Source organism: Cupressus sempervirens, chromosome 9, assembly GCF_028749045.1.
Source record: "Cupressus sempervirens isolate cs-2001-9-10 chromosome 9, ASM2874904v1, whole genome shotgun sequence".
NCBI lineage: Eukaryota > Viridiplantae > Streptophyta > Pinopsida > Cupressales > Cupressaceae > Cupressus > Cupressus sempervirens.
The window spans coordinates 686,263,973-686,283,061 of record NC_143126.1 but is presented as its reverse complement, the minus strand read 5'-3'; positions in this window follow the sequence as shown (position 1 = coordinate 686,283,061).

The window sequence follows — 19,089 nt, the reverse complement described above, 5'->3', positions numbered from 1 at the left end:
AAGCTTCAAGATTGTTAATGCAGAAAGAGTTATCTGTGGTGATGAGAAAGTCAAAATATATACAAAAATATCCTAAGGAATCTAAAGCAAGATTTATTTTAGAAGCAATAATGCGATCCAGTAAAGCAATTTGTGAGCCAAACTCATCAGACCTTATGAGAAACTCGTCAACAATGTCAAATTGGTTAACATAGGCATGTATCACATTGACCCCACTTCACAAGATGTGTCAAAAAGGGACTCCCATTCATACTCATTTGGGTCAATACTTTGGTTACATGTCATAAGGTGAGCAATGTTTCTTCAAACTCTTTCTTGATTAGGATCCTCAACATATGACTCATCAAATTTGGACTGCCTAGACATAGATGCTTCAACAATGTTATCATTAAACAACATATCTTCCCCCAAAAGAAGGGAAGTAGAAGGGGTAAAGTCTTCTTCATGTGGTAAAGCAATGACAACAGGTTGAATCTCATCTTCAAATTGACTAGCTGTAGGAATTTCTTTGTCAAACCATGGAAAATCATCATCAACACCATACCTTAAGCCTATAGTATCTCTTCTTTTTGTCCCTTGGTGTGACTCATGGGTTCTACAAGAGTATTTTTGTTATCATCTAAAGATCCTTGGTAGTCTTTCCCATATCTCTTTGGAGAAATGGGGGTAGCGAGTACGACTTCATCATTGTCTTCTTCCTCTCTATAGATCCATTCTCTAACGACTTGATCTTCTTTTTCATCTTATAAAGGAATCAAAGATTGAAAAAAGGTGCCAAAGATAGTCATAGCCAACAAGGTTGGTTTCATTGTCTCATATGGTTTTCCATGGGACCATGGAGAAATAGGTAGTGCCACAATAGAGTCTAAGGTATATTGTCTCATGCAGATACTCATCTATTTCTCTAATTTAGCAAGTGAGGGTCTAATGTCATTGGAAGATCGATTATGTGGTACTAAGGACTTAATAATAGTCAACATGTTAATCGACATAGATTTATCCCCTAGAATTAAAACCTTGACATTGTTAGAGGGGAATTTTATGCATTGATGGTAGGTTAATGGTACAACTTGCATTTCATGGATCCATGGTCTTTCCAATATAAGGTTATAAGAAAGCAGAATATCTAGCACTTGGAAGACTACATCCTTTTCCACATGACCAACTCTAACAAGTAGCATAATAAACCCCTTGGAAGATCTCTTAACCTTATCATAAGCCTTTATAGTAATTTTGCATCTTGGATCAATGGAAAACTTAGATAATACCAGTTGTTTAAGCACACTAAAGGAAACAATGTCTATCAGTACTCATCTGACTCAGGTGTGATAAATTTGGACTTTGATGTGTAAATAAAGGTTGTGAGGATGACTCAATACTTTGTCATCTTCTTTAGAAAACGTGAGATAGTGTGGTGAAGAAATGTGGTTTACCATACCTTGGAACTTGTTTGTATCAATGTCTAGAGGGACACTAGTTGTAAGTAAGGTTTTTTTTAGGATCTCCTTATGCAAAGGAAATAACTCTAACAACTAAAAAATGGAGATTTGAGTAGGGGTTTTATGGAATTGACTCATGATATCGTAGGTAGACACAATAGAAGTAGTGGGTTGTTTGGAAGAGGATGCTTGTTTGGGATCATTAGCCACTTTAAGAAGAACCTTAGATTTCCCCTTGTAACAATGTTTAAGGTCTCACCATGAGAAGAAGAATCTTCCATCCTAAGGGATATCCTAGATCAAGTGTCATTAAAATTTTGATGGGGATTGAGTTTTCTTAAGATCACCTTAGGATTTTCATTACTAGTGTCATAATTAGGTTCCTCATCAAAATTGGGACCCATCATGTAGACATTCTCAATAGATTCGAACATGTTGATAAAATTTCCTATGTTGGCATATGTGTAATTGATCTTAGCATCATTGCTGTTTTTGTTAGCCTTAGATGTCTCTCCTTTTTCATATTCAGGCAATGGTTGCTTAAAAGCTTTTGTGATCAACATTCTTAGCTAAGCTGTCAGTGAAAAGTTTTCCCTCATCAATAAGATCTTGAATAACATCCTTGATTTTATAGCAATTATCAGTATTATGGCCCTTATTTCAATGATAATTGAAAAATTGGTGATCTTTTCACCAATCAAGCTTAACAAGAGGATCCTAGGGTCATAAGTTGTCAGGTAGTATGATGAGCTTGTTAGCAAGAAAATTTTCAAAACAACATCGTATGAATCAACCATTGGAATATATGTGTGCCTTGGTCTAGAAGGCTGCTTGGATTTGTTAAAAGATTGCAACTTGTTCAAAACATTAGACTTTGTTGTCTCTTGTTGTTTTGCAACATAGATAGCATTGGTCAAATGAAATACAAGTTCCTTGTCTTAGGAACATCCACAATACGATCATTAACAACATACTTGTTCTTGTTCCATGATTTATTTTTATCTTTTCTTCTTACATTACCATTCTTATCTTTGTTGAGAATAATGTCACCCTTCTTGACAACAATATCTTCAATGCAATAAGAACTTTTAACCATGTCATTGAACGAGGTGAATAATTGTTTCCTAAGATCATATTATAATTCTAGCACAAGGGTGTTGACAAAGATATCAATCTTTTCACTTTTTGGGATTTGACAAGGGTATCTAGAACAAAACCCTCTCCATCTTTGTAAGTACATGGAAAAGGTTCTCCATGTCTTTTTTGATGTTTAGATCCAACATGGTAACTGGATGTTGTATGTTATATGAATAGTGTTGGATGAATCAACGTACAAGTTCATCAAAGGTCTTAAGAGGAGGTGATAGCTTTGTAAACCATTCCATGACTTACACCTTTAAACTCCTAGGGAACAACCTCATAAGATATGTGTACTTGTGCATGAAATCCATACTAAGAGCATAGAAGTATCTCACATGATCATGTGGATCACCATTTCCATCCTATTTTTCATACTTGAGAACCTCTATATCCCTAAGTAACGGTATCATGTAAAGACTCTCATCAAAAGAAAGAGCACATATAGTTTCAACAAATGAGGTTTTAGGATTCTCCTTTTCGATTTGCATAAGTGCGAGTTGGTTTCACAATTCTTGGACCTTTTTCTTGATAAGCTCATTTTTAGTTGGCTCTTTCTTTTGTATAATGCATTGGACATCAAAATCATGAGGTAGTCTCTAGCCTCTACTTGTCACATATGTGAAGTATTGATCTCCATTTTGTTCTAGTCTTTGAGTATAAGTTTTTGGAGATATTTGTCTTGTTGGATTTTTATGAGGTCTTCACTATTAACCTCATTATCTACCTCACTTCCATAATGGGAATATTTTGAATGCCTAGGTGGTGACACATACCCCTCAATGTGTAACCTAGGGGAAATTGGGGGTGAGTTGTTTCCATTATTGCCAAAAAGTGGATGGTTTGCAAAAGGGTTTCTATAAGTGGTATTGGTATGTCGATTCTCAAAGTTATGTGGAGCATCTCCAAAGTCATGGTTATTTTGAGCATTGGTCTCCTTATGTAAGTGAGATGATTCTCTAGCAACCATACATCTAGCTTCCTCAAGTATTTCTTTTTCTCGCCTAGCTTGTTCCTCCTTAAATGCAAAGAGCCCTATAAATGATGCTTTCATTCTTCTTGGTTCATGGTGACATTGTTTGTGGTTCTAGGAGTGTTGAAAGGAAAATCAAAAGAATTGCCTAGGTGGCTAAAAGATTGTGTCGGGCAACAAATTTGTCAAAAGTTTGATTGTCAAGAATAGGTTCTTCCTCAAAGGTTTTCCTATGCAGACACCTAGTGGGAGTATGAAGTTGCTCAAAACTGAAAGAGTGGTGGTTTCCTTGGCCAACTTGTAGCCTAGTCACAATAGGCATGTAAGAGTAATTCTTTTATCATGATAGGATTACACAAAGCCTTTTGAGAATTAAAATTGTATCGTCAAGGTGTTCACTTGTCAAATAAATGTAGTAAAGAGAAAGTAGTGATGTAAATATCAGGATTTAACTGTGTGATTTTTTAGTCAAACTCATTGACCCATATTTCATGAGTAGTGATTCAACATGAATCCATCTCTCATGAGAATAAATGGAACACTTAGCAATCATTGGATCTAGGTGATGCTCACAGAGGTGAAGCACCGAGACTTCCCGGGAGGTCACCCATCCCAGTACTACTCCAGCCTGAGCGCGCTTAACTATAGAGTTTCCTCCATAATTAAACCCAAAGCTTGCAACCTCATTTGCAAAACCTTCACCAAGTGTTGTTCCTTATGAACCATTCATTAGAAAGCCCCTTAAGCTCATCAATTGATAAGTAGGAGATAATTTCCACAACAAGTCAAATTGTGATGTAAATATCAGGATTTAACTGTGTGATTTTTGAGTCAAACTCATTGACCCATATTTCATGAGTAGTGATTCAACATGAATCCATCTCTCATGAGAATAAATGGAACACTTAGCACTCATTGGATCTAGGTGATGCTCACAGAGGTGAAGCACCGGGACTTCTCGGGAGGTCACCCATCCTAGTACTACCCCAGCCTAAGCGCGCTTAACTACAGAGTTTCCTCCATAATTAAACCCAAAGCTTGCAACCTCATTTGCAAAAAACTTCACCAAGTGTTGTTCCTTATGAACCATTCATTAGAAATCCCCTTAAGGTCATCAATTGATAAGTAGGAGATAATTTCCACAACAAGTCAAATTGTGATGTAAATATCAGGATTTAATTGTGTGACTTTTGAGTCAAACTCATTGACCCATATTTCACGAGTAGTGATTCAACATGAATCCATCTCTCATGAGAATAAATGGAACACTTAGCACTCATTGGATCTAGGTGATGCTCACAGAGGTGAAGCACCGGGACTTCCCGGGAGGTCACCCATCCCAGTACTACTCTAGCCTGAGTGCGCTTAACTACAGAGTTTCCTCCATAATTAAACCCAAAGCTTGCAACCTCATTTGCAAAACCTTCACCAAGTGCTGTTCCTTATGAACCATTCATTAGAAAGCCCCTTAAGCTCATCAATTGATAAGTAGGAGATCACTACTCATGAAATATGGGTCAATGAGTTTGACTCAAAAATCACACAGTTAAATTCTGATATTTACATCACAATTTGACTTGCTGTGGAAATTATCTCCTACTTATCAAAGAGAAAGTAGCTTGTCAAAAGTGCCCAAATAGTTTATGACACTACTAACGTGAGCTAAGAACTAGGCAAGAAGCCCAATAGAAAATAGCTAAAGAGTAAGGTAACCAACTTTGACAAGTGAACGATCCAAGATGTCAAGTTCACACTCAAGAAAGTAAGCTCATATTCTCAGCCTAAAACATGACAAAACATGCTGATTATAGAATAAAGACACAGGGTAACCAAGTAGGAACACCCCTAATTAGCGAGAATGTAGTTAAAGACCAGATTGTGTAAGAAACAAGACTAGGTGACAAAAGTGCAGCAAGCCAAGCAATGCAAGTGCAACAAAAAGAACCGTATGACACTTTCTATAATACCTGGGTGATAGTTTCCAGTGGTGTGATAATTTATAAAAGAGCATGTGATAGTTCATAGTATAGTAGCACAATATAATATATAGGGAAATGTGATACTTCTGGCAATCCATAAGTATCATACTATATTTCTAATAATAGCAGTGCAATACAAGTTCAACAAAAACTATACTTAGTGACTATGTGCTCAAAACACCTACATTTTGACTCAAATTTTGATGTGTTTGGATAAAATAATAGTTAGACAAAATGTTTTCTAGTTTGTAGTAGCAGAATGTAATATTTCAAAAGCAAGCAGATGTCACAAACACACATCTCCAAACAATTGAACAAGGGACAAAGAAACTTTTCCAATACAAGCATATGTGAGGTTTCCAAAATAACATCCCTATGGATGCTATCATCATGTGTATGTTCAAAAAATTCCCACGAGACTAGCACATTCAAAAACATATCAAGCAAGATCTACCTAGAGGTCACAACACATTACTCAAAAACTTGGCCCATGCTTGACGCCCCCTCACCTCACACAAAGTGGTTTCCCATAATAGATGTTGGATTTTTCATGGAAGTGCTATTAACACAACCAAAGGGACACAAATGGTGAGTGTAAAATCTTGGGGTGATCTGTATAGTCCACTTGGATTGATCCTTGCACCAAGATTTTGAGTACATAATAAAGGTAGCTTCTAAATCCTAAAATGTTTAGAAAGGGTCTTGTTTACAAACCCCTCTTGCACCTGATAACATGACACCCTATCTTGCGATAGGTAATAGACCTCATGACCACAAGAGTACCTTAAACATTCTCACTTAGTGTTTTCCTCATGGTTACAATTCCATAAGTACTTCCACTAAATGAAGATAATTGCTATGCCCCCAAGGCTTTGGCCATTGTCAAGGGGTTTGTGATTATAGTGGGCCAAGTTAGTTGGGTTTTTTTGGTTCCCACTTGGGTCATTCCTATTGGATTCTTTCCACTAATAGCAGGCCCTCTAAAGATAAAATGTCACTAAGAGATTGAAATAGAATGGATCCACACCAAATAGGTCAAGATTTCTAATTCACCCAAAGGGTGAAGAGAATACTCTCCTATTCCTTAGTGCTCCCCCCAAACATGCCAAAAAGATAAATGAAAACCACTAAAAAGTGGAGTATCCCACTCAATTTCTTTGATCCAATGAAGGGTCAAGATTTCAGATTCACCCAAAGGGTGAAGATCACACTCTCCTACCAATGAAGGACCCCTACTCATGAGTTTTATGTTCTCAAAGAAATGAAGAACTAGTAGATGTCGCACATGAAAACAAAATAAAACACACAAAAGATTTTGATTTATTTTTCTTGCTTTTGGGAATCCCTGCAATAAATATTAGTAGCCCTTTTAGCAAATATAAGTCTTTGACGTGCATTCTTTTAAGATTTTTTGCAAGAAAATAGGAAATCCATACAAAATAACCACATTATGGCATCAAAAGGGTTAGAAAAAATTGTAATAAACTTGCAAAGTACATTGGTTAGACTATCAAAAACTAGGAAAACCCAAAAACAAAAGATCCTAAGAAGTAAAAATACAAAAAAAAACTCGAAACAACTAGCCAATCTTGATTGAGCGACATAATAGTCTTGATGACCATTTTTGGGTGATTATAATTTTGTTAAAAAGAAAACCCATGTTTTTCTTAATAAGGTTTTCCATTCCAAGATTCAACATTTTAGACATTTCTTAGGTATGATATTCTCAAATCATCATCTATGTTCATTCAGAGCTTCTACATCAACAGTCAATGACATGAATTACTATTGATTTTTTACATTAACTTATTATTGCAAATGAGGGTGCTTTTTTAGTGGACCAAACACACACTTCACATTCAAGTTTCTTTTCTTCAACAATTTCAGTTCTATTTTGGATTCTAAGGTATTCTTGTTCTAGTTTTCCAAAAACATAAATTGATGGTCGTATTGCCATATTTGAACATTTTGATGCTATCACTTGGTTTTCGAAAAGAGTGTAGGGAAAGTGACGTGAATTCAGTTGAGAGATTGGGGGATCATAAAATAAATCTATGATTTAGCATCACTTTGTCTATGGTATTGTAAAGTTTATCTTCTTGAATGTTCATTTTCCTTGAAGTTTTGTAGTTTTACAATTTTATACGGTTCATAAGTTTTATTTATTTATTATTCCATTCATTTCTGAGGACAAATGTTATTGCTATATTCTAGGTATTGTTGGATTTGGTTGTGCATTATCTAAATTGTTTATTCTAAAATAGATTCTTTGAGATCATTTAGGGCCTACCTAATAGGGCATCTTGGAAAGTATTAAGAAAAAACACTATAAATTGGATTTTATCACTATAGGGCTTCTTTAAATACATCTATGTAGTACCCTCCAAACATTCTATTATTCTCTTGAATACTTCTAAATCCAAGAAAGACAACATTTTTGGGTACTCCCATCTTAAATATTTTGAAATGAGAAGGTGTTATTGTAAGTACATTTGGCCACATAGTTTCTAATTTTACCCATTCTTTCTATTTGGGCTCTTCCTTCATTCATGATCTCATGACTCTTATTTACCTATTGATGACATTAGCGATGTCATATGAATAATTTTTTGCAAGCCCACTTTTGTTGTATGTTATGTTCCCAATAATTCTCTTAAATCAATATTAGTATTAACTTTTTTCTGTAAAAGGCACCCCCTTCATAAAAAACATAGAAATCAATCAAGACTTAAATAACAATTTATTAAGTGTGTTTTCTCTAAATAGATCATTGCTAGCTTCAACAATCACCTATACAAAATCATAAGTGTTGGCTCTAAATGTACTAATCTTTTATGAGTTAGTTCCTTTTTTGATGCAATCTCTTGAATTTACCATTACATCTCTTGCTAATACTCTTTAAGTGTAGAATCTATGTAGGGTGTATGCGAACCTCAATGACTCCTTACTGTGAATCCCTAATGGTTCTACTATGTCCAGAGAACTTTCTACCCATTTTGTTAAAATCCAAGCCCCACCCTATTTTTTCATAGTGTTTGATTATTTTTCCCTAGAAATATTTTTTGGGCCAATCCATATCTAGTATGTAAAAAAAACACACGACTCCTAATATTTTCATCTTCTAGTCTTTTATAAATATGTTTTAATGAGGAGTTACTAAAAGACTCCTTGGATACTTCAAACTTTTGGACTATTCTAGTAGAAGTTTCTTGTGGATCAATCTTTACACCATCCATGTCTCTCACAAGATCTCTTTCTACAAGATTTCATATTTCTTTCTATACTTTTCAAGATTACTAAGGATATTGTGGTGTTCAGGTTCTAAGCATTATCACCTTTCTCTAGCCCTAGTCAATTGATAGGTTCATCATTGTAACCATCAACTGATTTATTCCATCAAAAATATTTTACTTTCCTTCACAAGAACTTGAGTTAGTAGTGGAAGGCATAAATCAATTATTATCCTTCTATCTTGCATTGTGATTCATTTTATGCATAATTTTAAACTGAGATCTTCTACTATACATGTTTGATTCTTAGATCATAGTATATAACTATAGAAAATTATTGCCATTGATTATGTACATAGGCAATAAAACATTAAAAAAATATATTTCTTTTCATGAAGCCTCTATCCAGTAGTAGCACCACTAAAAATGGAATGAATCCCTTTTTAAAAAAGAAAATCCAAATTCAATTCCATTTAAGGGGGGAAGTTGTCTTCAAATTAAAAATAAACACTAGGTTATTAAACTCAATTTATTCTTCAACAAATCATGATTGATTCATGTGAATCACTACTCATGAAGCCTAAGTCAATGAGTTTGACTTAAAAACTACACAATTAAATCTTGATAGCAATATCACAATTTGACTTGCTATGGGAAAATATCTCCTACTTATCAATCGACTATCTTAGGGGCTTTCTAATGAATGGTTCATAAGGTGCAACACTTGATAAAGGTTTTTCAAATGGGGTTATAAGAAGAGTGGGTTTAACCATGGAGGATGGAGTAGTATTGGGATGGGTGACTTTCCAAGAAGTCTTAGTGCTTCATCTTCATGTGCATCACCTAAATCCAATGAGTGCTAAGTGTTCCATTTATTATCATGAGAGTTAGATTCATGTGAATCACTACTCATGAAGCATAAATCAATGAGTTTGACAAAAAAACTACATAGTTAAATCATGATAGCAATATCACAATTTGACATGTGGAAAAATATTTTATACTTATCAATTGATGAGCTTAAGGGGCTTTCTAATGAATGGTTCATAAGGCACAACACTTGGTGAAGGTTTTACAAATGGGGTTGAAAGTATAGTGGGTTCAACCATGGAGGAAGCTTCGTGTAATGCCCCACCAGGAAACCCAGGATAAATTAACTTATAAGGTCACTAAGTTTGCTAAATATTTTTTTTGAAAGATTAAAAAAATCAAGAGATAATAAGCGGAAGCAATAACTCACATACATACATAAGTAATACAATAATAGTTACATCTCTCAAGGGTTCTATTGTCACAAAAGCTTACACCCTTGTCCAAAGTTTTTACCTAAGGAAAACCTTGTGAAACATGGAAACAACCTCCAAGCTGTGGGACTTGAACTATGAGATTGAGTCTCCAGAGAAGGCCAACTTCCTCTACTATTAGGATGTACTTAAACTATTCTTGAAGAGAAAAGGGAGAAGAAATACATGAAAATAACTACCTAATCTATCTTAAAGAGGTCATGCATCAAAATAGGGTGTTCAAATCAATCTCTACCCATACATGCACAATACCATTATCATGACAATCCAAAGATATATGGATTTAGACTTGCTTTAATCTATTAGCTACATATAGATCAAAAAACCACATGAGTGACACAAGGAAAAAATGCTTCACTTCTTATCCTTCATAGGCCAACAGAGATACATAAATTTAGATTATAGATATCCATAGTACATCAAAGAGAGGAAGACAAAGCTTACATAGTACATTGATGGCTAAAGGAGATAAGACAAGATGTCATATAATTCAAAGGTAAAGAGGGAATTTACAGTAGCATGCCAGGGCAATTCTAGAGAAATAGAGAAGATCTGAGCCTAAGAAAGAGTACAACATTTTCTTTTATAGTGTAAGCATAACTTAGATAACTTCCACCCTAAGATAAAATTCAACCACTACAATCAAATTTACAGAGAATAATTACTACAAAAATGGAAAAGATCCAATCACAATGCAAATCCAAATGTGAGAAGATTATTATTCACCAAACAATCTCTGAGAGGATAAGAATGGCAACCATTAACCATTTGACTGAGTAGATGGATCAACTAGTGGTGATGGAGTGTTCTGTTACATTTATCAAGCTTGAGGAATGACAAAAGTGGTTGCAGGAGATCCAAAAGATTAAATCTATCATCAAAAAGTTGTTTCCCCTATTATCAACCTTCCAAATTAGGTGGAAAGAAAAGGTCAACCATATTCAACTATCACTCTGTACCTTTCCTGCTACTTGATTGATTAGGAGTTCCTCCTTGTCTAGCTTGGTAGGTCAAATTATTTATATGTTTTGGTCAACACTAAACTCATGATCCTATGAGCATCTGTTGTGCTCAAAACCCCTTTATATCACCTTTTGTTCATAACCCTAACTTCTACCATCTAATGATTGTCAATACCTCATAGCATCAAGCCCATCCTTCATTCTCTTTGCGGTTCTTTGATAGCAACAAGATCATACGATCTCATGACAGAAGGGTGGCCTTAACACACCTGGCATAAGGTTGTGATACCTTTATCTTTTCCTTCCAATGTTACAACATACTCAATTTGACCTTTATGATTTTATGATCATAGTCCACCATGATATCGAAAACTGTGGAAATAACCCTTGTGATCCTATGATTTTGGTTTGACTATCCTTTTTCGTGACCTCAGGAGGTGTTCTCACTTATTCCTGTGACCTTATGGCTTTATGATCATATGATCAACCTTCCCCTTTGTAGCATTGGAAACCTAGGAAGTCAACTCTATGATCCTACAATCATTGGCTCTCATGGCATTAAAACATATCCTCGTGGCACTTATGATCTTATGATCGTTTACTATCATAAAATTAGGCAAGACCTTTCTTTGGCTTATGATATCTCGACCATCTGTGATATCACAACAACCTGACCACTCGACCAATTGGAGCCTCGTAGCATCTTATCATTGCTTGATTCACCCAAAAATCCTCTGATACATGAGTCATCATAAGATCAGACCATACCCTCTTGTTGCGGCTCTAGGATTTTAAAATATAGAATTGAATCTTGTGACCATTGGGTGTGTTCAAATATTTGAAATTAATCCTTAGCAAGAAGGAATTTTTGGCCAACAGGTTCCATAACATTGAATCAAACACACATTTTTTTAAAGATTAAATCTAATAACTAAACAAAGTCCACGTCATAGAATAACCACATGTATGAAATCACATGAAAGAATATATAAGTACATAAGATGTCACATGACATAACCAAAATGCATACTCATCCTTTGTGCATGTCACAGGGTATGAAATGCTAAAAAAATATACATCATAATAAGATACAACATCCTGCAGGATCTCAAATAATCAAAGTACAATATAACATAATATGACCATAGAACATAATCACAAATAAGAAGAATATAACTACTACACAAGGTACATTTGACATTGTCATCCAACCATCAGATCTCAATGGTATAAGAAACACTACCACCCAACCTCATGGAACCTAAATCTCCCACTCCCGCCATGTTGAGGAGATAATATCAAGTCCCAAATAGATAACAATCCAAAATTTAGAACATGAATCTAGGTCAAGGAATCTTGATAGAAATATATCTCAAAGGTACCAGGTACACAAGTAACATCTAATCCTAGAGGCAAACAAAGATATGTAGGAAACCTAACATGCATGTGAGAAAGTGTCATCACATGAGTCAACTCTAAGGTTACCCTAGTAGTTTCTCAAGACCCTAGCCCCCTAGTGAATATATGCAACATCAATATCCTTTCTTACATACATGACATACTAACAAGGAAAGGTCACAACCAAGCATCCTCTCTACTCCCATCCTAACTTATACTAGTACTCAAGGTATGGGTAAGCTAACACATTGACTCTTGTTAATTCATTTTAACCCCATTAATGAAATGTTATCACTTATTAATACAACTTACAATGGGTGACACATGCAACCTCTTTAGGGCTTTGACCTCTATTGCAAGTCACTTCCCAACATAGACATAGATAATCCTTTCCTAAGCTCATAAAAGTATATCTCATAAAATCACAAAAATTAGATTAGTCCTATACAAACAACTTGAAAGAACCCGTTGGCCCCTGATTTTGATAAGATTTAAAATACCTTATGAAGATTCAAGAAATACCTAGGAGTTAGCTAAAAACCATAGTGGGTATTCATAACAAATCAATAGGGTCAACTATTAAGACTACGTTAGTCTTCTTCCCTATGAACTCTACAAGATTCAAGGGGGTTTACCTTGGAATCACTCCTTTTGATTCTTAATGAGAATTATGTATTATGAATTCTAATTAAGAAAATAATTTCCTATAAATCTTTCACTTTAAGGACTCTAAAAGGGACAAAGAATAGCTAGTTCTTCAAAAACCTGACACTCCTTAAATCAAGAGCATGCTTACTTTTTTAGATATATAACAAAAAAATTTCAAAGATTTTATTGATTAATTTTGTGCCATATAATCCCTCCAGCATTCATAAATTTTAAAATATGATCAATGTTTTATCCATTGGGTGGAAATTCACAAAACTTGATATCTGATGTTCAACCTATCCTATCACTTTGTGAAAAGGAACACATATTCAATCTAAAATATCATTCTTATCATAATCTTCTTATGGTAGCTATTAATTATCCTAACTCATATCAAGAATTTATATAATCCATTAGATTATCAACAAAACATGAACTAAGATATAATTTGAAATGAAAAATAGCTAGGATTTAATAAACTTTGTCACTAAATTTCAGAAAATTAAAAGAAATAGAAGAAGAGACTAGATCTAGATTGAGTAACTAGCCTATAAGAACTTTGTATTATATTCTTTGAAAAAATACAATTTAGTATCAGTTTCTATGAGAAAACTCAAACAGACTCAACAATATAGCTTTATACTTTCATCAATGACATTTCTGGATCAACATGACTATATTGTAATGGACTGACTCAAAACATCATAATATACATTCATTCAAAATGAAAACTTAGACCCTTTTGTAGCCTTGGGCACTCCCTTATGTAGGGTAAGTTACAACAAGCTTTAGGCTAAGAGAGAAAAGAGGACACCTGTCTTTAAACAAAACAAAATTACACTTGAGACAAAAAGTCATCATTAGAAAACTCATGAGATAGTTGATATTAAATACACATGGCATATTATATATGATTTGAAAGTAGTTTCATGACTTGTTACATAGGTATACCCATAGTGGATAAACCACAAAAGTAAGGTATCCTATTGTAATAACTACTTTATTCTCCTCTAATAATCATTTGCTAATATGCATCCTAGTTGTCCTTGAATTCTGGTGGGGCAAAATATTTTTCAACCTTTTCTTATTTGAGCTCACTAACAACCTCCTATGCCTTTTCTTCTTTTTTCTCTTCTAGAGATTGTGGGGCCGCTCTTCTTCTTCTTGACCTTTTTCCCACTTTTCTACTTCCACATGCGAATCCTTATTTATGGGCCCATATTTTATCAACCATTCATCATAAACTGTATCAGTGGGCCACTCAAACTCAATAATTTTATTTTCTTTATAGGTGATATATTTCCACTTGTCCCTTAGTTGCTTAACCTCATATATGAAAGATTTGTAAAACCTCCTTGCTTCTACAGGTTTTTTTATGACATCTATAAAAATAACATTATCATTGTTATTTATTATAGTACCCACCTTACAATTTAACACAACAAAAATGTCCTTAGTCCAATCTCTGAGTGTCTTCATTTCATGGCTATTTGTAAAAATTGAATGAAAAAGAGTATGACTCTTGTTTTCACACTTGGATATATAAAATCCCATCTTCCTGTATAATAAATCTCTATTTATATCAAATTCCAACAACCCAATTGTTTGATCATATGTCATTTCAATTTGATAATCATCATTTGCCTTCTCAATAACACTGAAACATAGGTTTGTCATCATTTTCTTTCTACTAACCCATTTATCCATAATTCCCCTTAACCTTTCTTCATTATCACTAAAATATTTTTCATAATCATCAATTTTGTTATCATATGGTGAAGCAATCTAGTATCAAATTTGAAAACAAAGTGCAAGATAGTGTTCCTTATCTTCTCTTCATGCCTTTTCCATACTTCTATTTGCACAAGCCTAAGCTTAGCCTTCTCCTCCTCTATATATTCTTTAGAAAATTCTTTTGGATATAATGGAGTCTCTGGAATCTCAACAATAGGGCTAGTAGGGGGTAGTGAAGCAGGCACTAATGTAATCAACTTTTGGGAAGATTCCCCTATCTCTAACTATCTAAATTGTTGTCCCTTATACATAGCAATATCATTTTAAACTTTTATTCTTTCCCTTCTTTCTTTATTGTAGGATACTAAAACTTGTTCATATTTTATATGTAATTCATCCATCTTCTTCTTTTCTCTTACTGCTATAGCTAGTGCAAAACTTGTTGCCTCTTTGTTCATAAAAGTGACTTCCTCATTAGAAGTTTCTTCACCTCACTTCACAATTAAACTCCCATCAAATTAGTCTCAGATTTTTCAAAAGGATGGGACCTATATCTCCTCTGCAATGACCACATGACTAATGCAAAATGGTCTTCACTATACGTTACACCTCTAGATGCCCTTTTGGCTTCTTCTTCAATTTTGTACATGGCATTTCTTTCTTTCCTCACTGTATCAAAAACCATAGCATCTACAATGTCCCAATTTGGGATAATTTGCACTCGTGCCTCTCTTATCATCATTCTCCCTTCTTCTAGAGTAATTTTACTAAATTCTTGTATCATCTCCTCTTTTACCTCATCTTTGATAACAAAGTCCTCTTTATTAGGTTTGTCTTTTCTTACATCTTTCCTCAAAACTAGAAATGTTTGATCTCTAGGAAAATTGGATAAAAGCGACTTGATAAAATTATAATATGACAAAAAAATATGACAAGCATGTTCAATAACATGGTCCAACTCTTTTCCTTTGAAATCACTCATAGTTAAATCCATCATTGGCATAGGAGGCTCCTTCAACATCTCTTTTTTTAATTTAGAAGTAGTAACAAAAATATTATCCTGGCTTCCCAACTGTACCAACTACTCAATTGTGATATGTTCATTTTCAAATTGGAGAGGGGACTTAGATGATGTATCTATCTTACTCTCTAATGCAACAACTTCTCTGACCTTTTGCATTTTGATGCATGTTCAAAAGAGTAAATCGTAGATTTAGGCCTCTTGTGTGTTGAAGAAGAAGGTGCATTGATTTCACTAGGCAAGGAGGCACTAATCTCTTTTCCTTTCTTGGCAATATCCTCTTTTGTCCTAACAATACCATACCCCACTTTATTTTGAATGACATATTGACCAAGGTTTACATTAGGAGCAAAAGCTAATCTCCACATAACCTACTTACATTGATCAGGGTTGCATTTTTCTCATTCAACAGTTCCATAATTTCAGTAAAAAAAATGTCATTAATTTATTTACCTTATCACCTAGTATTTTTGCATCTGCTAAAGAATTATATTTTTTGTCAAAAATATTTACAAATTCAAGCACTCTACTATAAACTCTCCATTTCTCCTTTTTAACCTCTTGCTCTTGTAAGGAAAAAATATTTCAGATGATATCTCCAGGGTATTACAATTTATGATCATGATGTTTGGCCTTGGTCCTATTTTTGAACATCTTGAAAAAACCCTTAGGATCAAAAAATCTAGCATGAGATGTAGCCATCTTATAGGAGTCTAAAAATTTATATAAGAAAAGTCATCCTCCTTTTGTGATTACAAACTTATGGGCAACAATATATGTAAGGAAAATAGTACCTCTAGATCTCCTTGCTAGTTCACCCTCCTCATAGCCTCCAATTTTCCATAAGATTTCTGCCACACCTACCTTAAGAGACACTTGGTAAGGTAAAACATGAGGGGTTCCTTGGAATCCATATATTCTAAAAATAATAGAAACTAGATAATGAACAATGTCACCCCAGTTGTGAGAAACCTTCAATCCAATGGTGAAATCCATAGGCCTAATAAATTCTAACAATAATTTTGGAATCCTTGGATTATCACGAGACAACAATGTTCTCAACCTTGATGTAAGATACTTATCAAACCTAACAAAATTGGCTTCATCTATGTCCCAAGATATGTTTTCACTCCATAAGTAAACAAGTAAAATCTCTCCATCATGCTCTCTTGTTAGTAGCATTTCTTCTTCAAAGTAAGTAGCTCCTTTGAACAAGAACATGTGCATCAACATTGAGTACAAAAAAAAAGGCTTCTCAATTTTTCTTTTTCCAATTTTGATCAATCCATTGTGAATTTCTTCAGCTAGATACGAGGAAAAATAAAAAATAATATCAACTCCAAAGCATAGAATTTGAACCATCATGTACATGAAGCTAATAGTCATATAGCTCTATTCATCCTCTCCAAAAACCCTACACAAGAACATATACACATCTAGGGCATGAGAATTGAATAATTCCTTCTTAAAAAGCTCTAGAGTTGAGGATGTAACCAAAGTTGTACTTCAAATAGCTTCCATATGTTCCCTTAAAGGTTTATTTTTTATATAAACCCTCTAAGCTTCATATATTTTCTTCAATTTCTAAAATTTTTTTACCTTGTGGTAATCAGAAGGAGGATCCATCCCAAAAACTTCACGGATTTCTTCGGGCATTATATTAACCTTAGAATCTCCATTTGCACCCCTCACACATTTAGCAATTGGATCATCCATCCTAGAAATTATAGTTAAAAGGTTTGAATCCATGAAGACTTTGGTTACAACCTATCTCCCAAGATCAAAATTCCAAACATTTTCATGTGAAACAAAAAGATTTCTCTGTGAGAACCATTTCTTAAAAAGTTTCCATCCACTTTTGGTGGTTTGTACATCTCGAGTCCAATTTCCTCTATCATATAGACCCTCAACAATCCTCAATTGAGGCATGACAAGGACTAACTTTTTACCTTGCACCACATCATTGGTTGAGCCACCTAATTGTTCTAAAAGGTCGTCATAGGCATTCCTTTGTTGATAATTTGTTTTCCTAGTGAAATCCCTTCTAGGAGGCATCTTTTTTAGAATTTGTAATATTCCACACACAGACAACTATCCCTACCCTTCTGCACTATATAAAAAAATTTTGGCCTAGGAGAGAGTACTTACCATTTCAAATATGCAATTCTTTCAATTGTCTTCAATATGAATCCCCTCTTTGTCTAAAATTCTCCTTCAGTGTCAAATATCTCTTTTCTTGCTTAGGATTACCTTTACACAAAAAAGTAATTAACATACTAGATATTTACAAGACATATCCGTACAAGACTGAATTAATTCCTCATTAATTCATTGAGACAATGGTTCCAAAAATTCCCACAAGCTAAGTCATCTCTTCTTAAAAGGATGGGGTACTAAAACCAATCATATCTTGCCAAATATGATTCATCCTTCTGTTGTAGGCCCTATCACTATCACTCGACAGTTTGGGACGTGTGGCACGTGGTCCCTTTGTCATGATGGGTAAGCTTCATGTATTTCTACTCAATGATAATATGACCACCATTGATCTTACCAAGATAAATGTCCCAAATCTTAAGGAGATTCCCTTGTAGTAGGCCCACTATAGACACATGACACAATTATGCATTGTCACAACGAATAAAAACCCTACACATTATAATAACAACACAATGACACTTAGGCCCCACCGAGGATGAATGTCACATTGTCACAATGAATAATAGTCGTGCTTCTTTCTATAGTGATAACATGACAACCATTGATCATACCAAGATCAATAACATCATAACCAACAACTTTATTAAATATGCAATCCCTCTAGGGAAACATGCCATTCCACCACACTATTGTAATACCTAAAAATCATGTTTCTCATCAAGGCAACACTACAATAACCGTAGATCTTCAATTGAATCAATGACTTCTAATTTACATGATAACCCTTCATTAAATCACCTACCTGGGACACGTGGCATGATGTCAAGTTATCTCATTCCTTAAAGAGTTTTCATATTCTCATAATGACATGGTGATATCCATTGATTCCTTTTAAATTTGACAGGACAAATTTATTTACCACCTTGTCCTTATTTGGTCCCACTATGGACATGTGTTGGCATGTTTTATAGTCACACGAATTGAAATATTACATCTGTCTATAATGACAACGTGATGACCATTGATTTTGGCAAAGATCAATGACATCAAATAAATCTTGAAAATACATGTTGCACTAATGATCCATCCCACTTTTGACACATG